Here is an 8,454-nt window from a genome sequence, read left to right on the forward strand (position 1 = left end):
CCGGCACCTAACCTCTCTCCAGTCAGTCCTGCCTCAGCTGAGGGCCACACTCTCGCAGAATTGCAAAGGACCCACTCTGTACTACATCCTCAGGAGAATTCATACTCTCAACAAACAGTATTTCAATTCCATCTCAAACATCAAAAACTGTAAGTACAACAAACTTTTATCCACCCACCTCCATAACCAGCGCTCCTCAAACATTCCAGAAGATTCCCCTGGCCTCGGAAACGCCATTAGCCATGCGGCCGACGCAGCTACCACCCCCACGCTGAGTGATGATGTCACTTCCACCCACATCATGGCCACTCCCACAGCCACTTCCGGCCCTCACATCATCACTGGTGCCACACGCTCAGTGACTCCCGCCACCCCTACTGCCGTGGTCACCACCACCTACACCCCCACCTGCGCCACTCCCCTGCATTCTGCTGACGTGCCCCCCACAGACCCCACTGTCACTATCCCCACACCCCAGAACCCAGAGGGCAACATTACCCCTGCTCATGCCTCCACCCCCATTCCCCCCACCATCACACCCACTCCAGGTACTGGCTCCGACCCCACTCCCAGCTCCACACCCACACCAGATCCCAGCTCCCGGCCCTGCCGAGTTTTCACCATCCCTCCAGACCTCCCACTCACTGAGGATGAACGATCAGTCCTCAGCAAAGGACTCACCTTCATCCCCCTCCGCCCACGCATCAATGAATTTAATACACGACGTGACATCGAACAATTCTTCCGTCGCCTCCGCCTCCGAGCTTACTTTCACAATCAGGACACCCGCCCACCTTCCGAGGACCCCTTCGCCCACCTCCAACACACTGCATCCACCTGGACACCCCGTGCTGGCCTATTACCTGCCCTCAACCTCTTCATTTCCAACTGCCGCCGGGACATTAACCGCCTCAACCTGTCGTCCCCCCTCCCCCACTCCAACCTCTCACCCTCACAACGTGTAGCCCTCCAATCCCTCTGCTCCAATCCCAACCTCACCATCAAGCCAGCGGATAAAGGGGGCGCAGTGGTAGTCTGGCGCAATGGCCTCTACACCGCTGAAGCCAAACGCCAACTCGAGGACACCTCTTCCGACTGCTCCCTCGACCATGACCCCACCAAACCATCATCTCCCAGACCATACAGAACCTCATCGCCTCAGGAGATCTCCCACCCACAGCTTCCAACCTCATAGTCCGGGAACCCCGCACTGCCCGGTTCTACCTCCTTCCCAAGATCCACAAGCCTGACCACCCTGGCCGACCCATTGTCTCAGCATGCTCCTGCCCCACTGAACTCATCTCTACCTACCTTGACACTGTCCTATCCCCCCCAGTCCAGGAACTCATCACATACATTCGAGACACCACCCACGCCCTCCACCTCCTCCAAGACTTCCGTTTTCCCAGCTCCCAATGCCTCATCTTCACCATGGATATCCAATCCCTCTAGACTTCCATTTGCCATGACCAGGGCCTCCAAGCCCTCCGTTTTCTCGTCTCCAGACGTCCCCACAGTACCCTTCCACTGACACTCTCATTCGTTTGGCCGAACTGGTCCTCACCCTTAACAATTTCTCCTTTGAATCCTCCCACTTCCTCCAGACCAAAGGCGTAGCCATGGGCACACGTATGGGCCCCAGCTATGCCTGTCTCTTTGTTGGTTACGTAGAGCAGTTGATCTTCCGTAATTACACCGGCACCACTCCCCACCTCTTCCTCCGCTACATTGATGACTGCATTGGCGCCACCTCATGCTCCCGCGAGGAGGTTGAGCAATTCATCAACTTCACCAACACATTCCATCCTGACCTTAAATTTACCTGGACCATCTCTGACACCTCGCTCCCCTTCCTGGACCTCTCCATCTCCATTAGTGACGACCGACTTGACACTGACATTTTTTACAAACCCACTGACTCCCATAGCTACCTGGATTACACCTCTTCCCACCCTATCTCTTGCAAAAATGCCATCCCGTATTCCCAATTTCTCCGCCTCTGCCGTATCTGCTCCCAGGAGGACCAGTTCCACCATAGGACACACCAGATGGCCTCCTTCTTTAGAGACCGCAATTTCCCTTCCCACGTGGTTAAAGATGCCCTCCAACGCATCTCGTCCACATCCCGCACCTCCGCCCTCAGACCCCACCCCTCCAACCGTAACAAGGACAGAACGCCCCTGGTGCTCACCTTCCACCCTACAAACCTTCGCATCAACCAAATCATCCACCGACATTTCCGCCACCTCCAAAAAGACCCCACCACCAGGGATATATTTCCCTCCCCACCCCTTTCCGCCTTCCGCAAAGACCGTTCCCTCCGTGACTACCTGGTCAGGTCCACACCCCCCTACGACCCACCCTCCCATTCTGGCACTTTCCCCTGCCACCGCAGGAACTGTAAAACCTGTGCCCACACCTCCTCCCTCACCTCTATCCAAGGCCCTAAAGGAGCCTTCCACATCCATCAAAGTTTCACCTGCACATCCACTAATATCATTTATTGTATCCGTTGCTCCCGATGTGGTCTCCTCTACATTGGGGAGACTGGGCGCCTCCTAGCAGAGCGCTTTAGGGAACATCTCCGAGACACCCGCACCAATCAACCAAACCACTCCGTGGCCCAACATTTCAACTCCCCCTCCCACTCTGCCGAGGACATGGAGGTTCTGGGCCTCCTTCACCACCGCTCCCTCACCACCAGACGCCTGGAGGAAGAACGCCTCATCTTCCGCCTCGGAACACTTCAACCCGAGGGCATCAATGTGGACTTCAACAGCTTCCTCATTTCCCCTTCCCCCACCTCATCCTAGTTTCAAACTTCCAGCTCAGTTACTGTCTCCTTGACTTGTCCGTCCTGCCAATCTTCTTTTCCACCTATCCACTCCACCCTCTCCTCCTTCACCTATCACCTTCATCTCCTCCCCCACTCACCCATTGTACTCTATGCTACTCTCTCCCCACCCCCACCCTCCTCTAGCTTATCTCTCCATGCTTCAGGCTCACTGCCTTTATTCCTGATGAAGGGCTTTTGCCCGAAACGTCGATTTCGCTGCTCGTTGGATGCTGCCTGAACTGCTGTGCTCTTCCAGCATCACTAATCCAGTATGTAGACCCAGTGGCCTAATGGATAAGTTATTGGGCACCTACGCCAGGGATTGTAGGTTCAAATTCTATCCTGAGTAGCTAACTTCCATAGGTTGCCCTCTTTGAACTTTACTTCTAATCTACATTATAAACATCCCCATGTCTGCATTCAGTTGATGGGAAGTGCTGTCCAACATGAACTTGCACAAAGTTGTCGGGGATCTGCAGGATTGGGTCGAAACTACCTGAAAGAGACAGCAGAGCCACAATGGAAAAGAACTGGTGAGATTCTCCTGGGACTGGCATGGTGACTCACAGTGTCAGGGACCTGGCTTTGATTCCTCCCTTTGGTGTCTGTTTGTGTCGAGTTTGCACATTCTCTCCATGGGGTACTCGGAGTGCATTGTGTTCCTCCCACAGCCCAAAGATGTGCAGGTTCGGTGGATTGGTTTTGGGGAATGCAGGGTGAGAAGATAGGGATTGGGCCTGGCTGGGATGCTCTTCAGAGGCTGATTGTGGACTTGCTGGGGTGAATGGCTTGTCCCCCTCACTCGAGGGCTTTTATGAACAGGTTTGGAGCAGATGGTCAGAGCTCTGCTGCAGATCCCATTCATGACTTTGCTAAGGGACTGGCATCCAGGTGTGTGTCCCAATCCTTCTTTTCCATGACCTTCCAGAATGTTCTGTAGCTTTGGCCAAAGGGATCATGAGCTGGGTTCACATCACTCAATGGGGTCTCATTGCCAGGAGCTAGAGAACGGATTTACTCAGACTGACACTTCCAGTCATCGAGTCATAGAGATGTACGGCACAGAAACACACCCTCAGTCCAACCCGTCCATGCCGAACAGATATCCCAACCCAATCTAGTCCCACCTGCCAGCACCCGGCCCATCTCCCTCCAAACTCTTCCTATTCATATACCCATCCAGATGCCTTTTTAACGATGTAATTGTACCAGCCTCCACCACTTCCTCTGGCAGCTCATTCCACACACACACACCACCCTCTGCCTGAAAATGTTGCCCCTTAGGTCTCTTTTATATCTTTTCCCTCTCACCCTAAACCTAAGCCCTCTAGTTCTGGAGTCCCCCACCCCAGGGAAAAGACCTTGGCTGTTTACTCTAATCATGCTGCTCATGCTCTAAATTTGTTTATAAAAGCCCAAGGGTGAGGAGGGCAGGCCATTCAGCCCATCACGTCCACACTGACCCTCTGAAGAGCATCCCAGCCAGAGCCAACCCCTATCCTCTCACCCTGCATTCCCCAAAGCCTATCCACCGAACCTGCACATCTTTGGGCTGTGGGAAGAAACCAAAGCACCCGGAGTACCCCATGGAGAGAATGTGCAAACTCTCCACAAACAGACACCCAAGTGAGGAATCAAAGCCAGGTCCCTGACACTGTGAGGCAGCAGTGCTACCCACTGAGCTACCATACCATCCCCAGGAGAATATGTTCTCAATCAACAGAATCTTAGCGGGCATTCAGCCCATTGTGGCTGTGCTGTCTCTTTCAGACAATTCACCCCAAGATCTCCCAAATCCCAGAATTATCTTGTATAAGTTTCTACTAAACAGCATTTGCCATAATCTCAACACAGGCACAATGATTTTTAACAGAGTAGTTAAAAAATCCAGTCAATTTGGATTGAGATGAAGTTAACATGGGATGAAAATCAGCCACTGCAAAGACCGGGCTTAAAAATGAAATCCCTGAAATCCCAGATTTCAGAGGCCAGTGCCATCACCATTAGGCCACGAGGGCACTATATTGGCAGACCACTGGAAACAGTTGACCTCAAATGAGTGTGACAGCCAAGCACACTCCCAGATCTGTGACAACACACTGAGGGACGCACTAAAGGTTCAGGCAGCTGCTGCCAAGGTGTAACAGGGAAACAATACAGTCTCAGGTCTTTCTGACAAATGATCACATCGTCCTTTCAGTTCTCAGACCCTCTTGGTGCCTGACAATGAACAGAGATCGATTCCTGCCCAAGTACAAAATGCCTTTCTTTCCACAACGATACAGAAGGTTTGAGAAATGTCAATATTCCAATGGTTTGTTGGTTCTTTTCTCTCTGCATAGACTGTACGCAACTGATTTAGAACCTTTGTATGCATTTCCAAATGATGTTACAAACTGTTTCATGACTTTGTTCATAAAATCAAGTTGAAATGCAAATCAAATTTAGTCTCCCTTTGTCCCCATCACCAACAAGAATACTTGAGTAAAGTTGTGAGGAATTCATCAGACCAATGAGACTCCAGGAATTCTTCCAAGATGTCAGCAATGATCCCAATGAGCCAACCAACAAATGGGATCAGTCATCAGAGAGATCCATCGTGGAGCGACCAAAGAAGGAGTCGATTTGTATCCCTGCGGAGGGCCGCTGTCCTGACCTTGAGATGTATGCTCAACCGTCAGGAGATGGGTGAATGACAGATTTAAAAATCACACAACACCAGGTTAGAGTCGAACATGTGGAAGCACTAGGTTTCGGAGCACTGCTCCTTCATCAGGTGGTTGTGGAGAATAAGATTGCAGGACACAGAATTTATAGCAAATATTTACAGTGTGATGCAACTGAAATTGAGAAAGACCTGGATTGTGTATTAACTCTCTCATCTTTTAGAATGGCCAGGTTGGTTTTCGTTCTTTCATATGTAAATTGCAAAACTTTTATCAAAATTTACATTCTCAAGTGAACTTTAACAATGGGTGTCATGTCGGCCCAGATGATGTATTGAAGGTGTGAGCTCCCCTGTATGAGGCTGTCTGTGCCACAATGGTCAGACTGATTCTAATCTAATAAACAGATTGACAGCAACTCACATGATTCATACAGTTTTTGAGCAATGTAAAATGTAATTCTGTAAGTACAATTTCATCACACAAACTTATATGTGTGTGTGTGTATGTGTATATGTGTTTGTGTGTATATGTGTGTGTGGGTGTCTATGTGTGTGCATATGTGTGTGTGTGTATGTGCGTGTGGGTGTGTTTGTGTGTATGTATATGTGTGTGTATGTGTATGTGTGTGTACATGTGTGTGGGTGTGTATATGTGTGTATGTGTGTGTGTGGGTGCGCGTGTGTGTGTATATGTGTTTGCATGTGTGTGCGTATGTGTGTGTATATGTGTGTGTTAATATGTTTATGTGTGTGTGTGGGTGTGTGGGTGTGGTTGTGTGGGTGTGTATGTGTGTGTATATGTATGTGTGTGTATGTGGGTGTGTACATGTATGTGTGTGTATGTGAGTGTGTATGGGTGTGTGTTTGTTGTGCATGTGTATGTGCGTATGTGTAAGTGTGTGTGTATATGTGTGTGTGTATGTGTGTATATGTGTGTGTGGGTGTGGGTGTTTATGAGTATATTTGCATGTGTATGTGTATGTGTGTGTATATGTGTGTGTATGTGTGTGTTTGTGTATGCGTGTGTGTATATGAGTGTGTATATGTATATGTGTGCGTGTATGTGTGTGTATGTGTATGTGTGTGAATGTGTATGTGTATGTATATGTGTATGTGTGTGTATGTGCGTGTGTGTGTATGTGTGTGTGTGTATGTGCGTGTGTTAATGTGAATGTGTATGTGTGTGTTTTTGTGTGTGTATGTGTGTGTATATGTGTATGTATGTGTGTGTTTGTGTTTGTGTGTGTGTATATGTGTGCGTGTGTGTGTGTGTTTGTGTGTGTGTGTGTGTGTGTAGAGGTGAATGGGGTCACCTGTAATGTCCCAGTTGAGGCCATCTCCATTGTTACCAAACTTGGTGATCAGCCTCTGCTCGGCCACTTTTCATTGTTGCCTGTCCCGAAGTCCCCCTTGGAGGAAGGTCCGAGGTCGAAAGTCCCGAATTGCTGAAGTGTTCTCTGACTGGGAGGGAACACTCCTGTCTGTTGACACTCATAACAGCCCCACCCCCCCCACCCCATATACACACACACACTCACACACACACACACACACACACACAAGCACAGATAAGTTTATGGGGTGAATTTGTATTTGCAGAACTACATTTTACTTTGCTCAAAAACTGCATGAACTGCACAGCAAAGGAGAGAATTGTGGCAGCTCCCAGAATCAGGTGACTCAGTGGTTAGCACTGCTGCCTCACAATACCAGGGTCCCAGGTTCAATTCCAGCCTTAAATAACTGCCTGTGTGGAGTTTGCACATTGCTCTGGGTTTCCTCCCACAGTACAAAGGTGAATTGGCCATGTTAAATTGCCCATAGTGTTACCTGTTTCCACACTGTCGGTAGTCTAATCCAGGGGAAGGATCTGAAGGCCCTAATTTACGAGGGCTCTAAGCTCATGCCTTTCCAGGACTTCTCAGCGGTGGGAAACCAGAAAAGAAAACCTTACGATGATGAGCCTAAGACAAAGGAATGGAAGTAAGACCATTCAGCCCATTGGGTCCACCCAGTCGTTCAATTGTGAATGATGGGCATTTCACCACCACTTCGTGGCACTCTCATCGTCACCCTTAATTCCTTGCGTGATCAAGAATTTATCAATCTCTGCCCTGAAGCCAATTAACGTCCTGGCCTCTGCTGTGCTCCACGGCAATGTATTCCACAGGCCCACCACTCTCTGCCTGAAGAAATGTCTCCTCATTTCTGTTCTAAATTGACCCCCTCTAATTCTCAGGCTGTGCCCATGGGTCCTGATGGAAACACATTCCCAGCATCCACCCTTTCTAAGCCATGCATTATCTAGTAAATTTGTATTAGATCTCCCCTCAACCTTCTAAACTCTAATCAATACAATCCCAGGATCCTCAGCTGTTCATTGTATGTTAAGCCTCCCATTCCAGGGATCATCTGTGTGAATCTCCGCTGGACATGCTCCAGTGCCAGTATGTCCTTCCTGAGGTGTGGAGCCCAAAATTGGATACAGTATTTCAAATGGGGCCTAACCAGAGTTTTATAAATTCTCAGAAGGACATCGCTGCTTTTACATTCCAACCCTCTTGAGATAAATGGCAACATTACATTTGTTTTCTTAACCACGGACTCTGTTGGGTTTGGGAGAGAGAGCTAGGTGCTGAAATCTCCTCAGAGGCAAGGTATCAGTATGCAATTGGACCCATGCTTTCCAGTTGAAGATTCTCCATAGGTCCCACTTGGCCCCAGACTGTTTGTCAAAATTTAATCCACTGGTATCTTCAACATGTTTCAAGTGCAAGGTCGGTACAGGCACTCTTACCCATTGTCTCTGGTCCTGTGGGAAGCTTCAAACATACTGGAGTGCTGTGGTGGGTGCCATGGAGAGGATTTTGGGTGTAAGGGTGGAGAAGGACCCGATCTCTCTTCTTCTGGGCCTGCCCAGTGTGCTCCCTGCAGATGAGCATACGAAAAA

The sequence above is a fragment of the Chiloscyllium punctatum genome, chromosome 18 (genome assembly GCF_047496795.1).
Source record: "Chiloscyllium punctatum isolate Juve2018m chromosome 18, sChiPun1.3, whole genome shotgun sequence".
Lineage (NCBI taxonomy): Eukaryota > Metazoa > Chordata > Chondrichthyes > Orectolobiformes > Hemiscylliidae > Chiloscyllium > Chiloscyllium punctatum.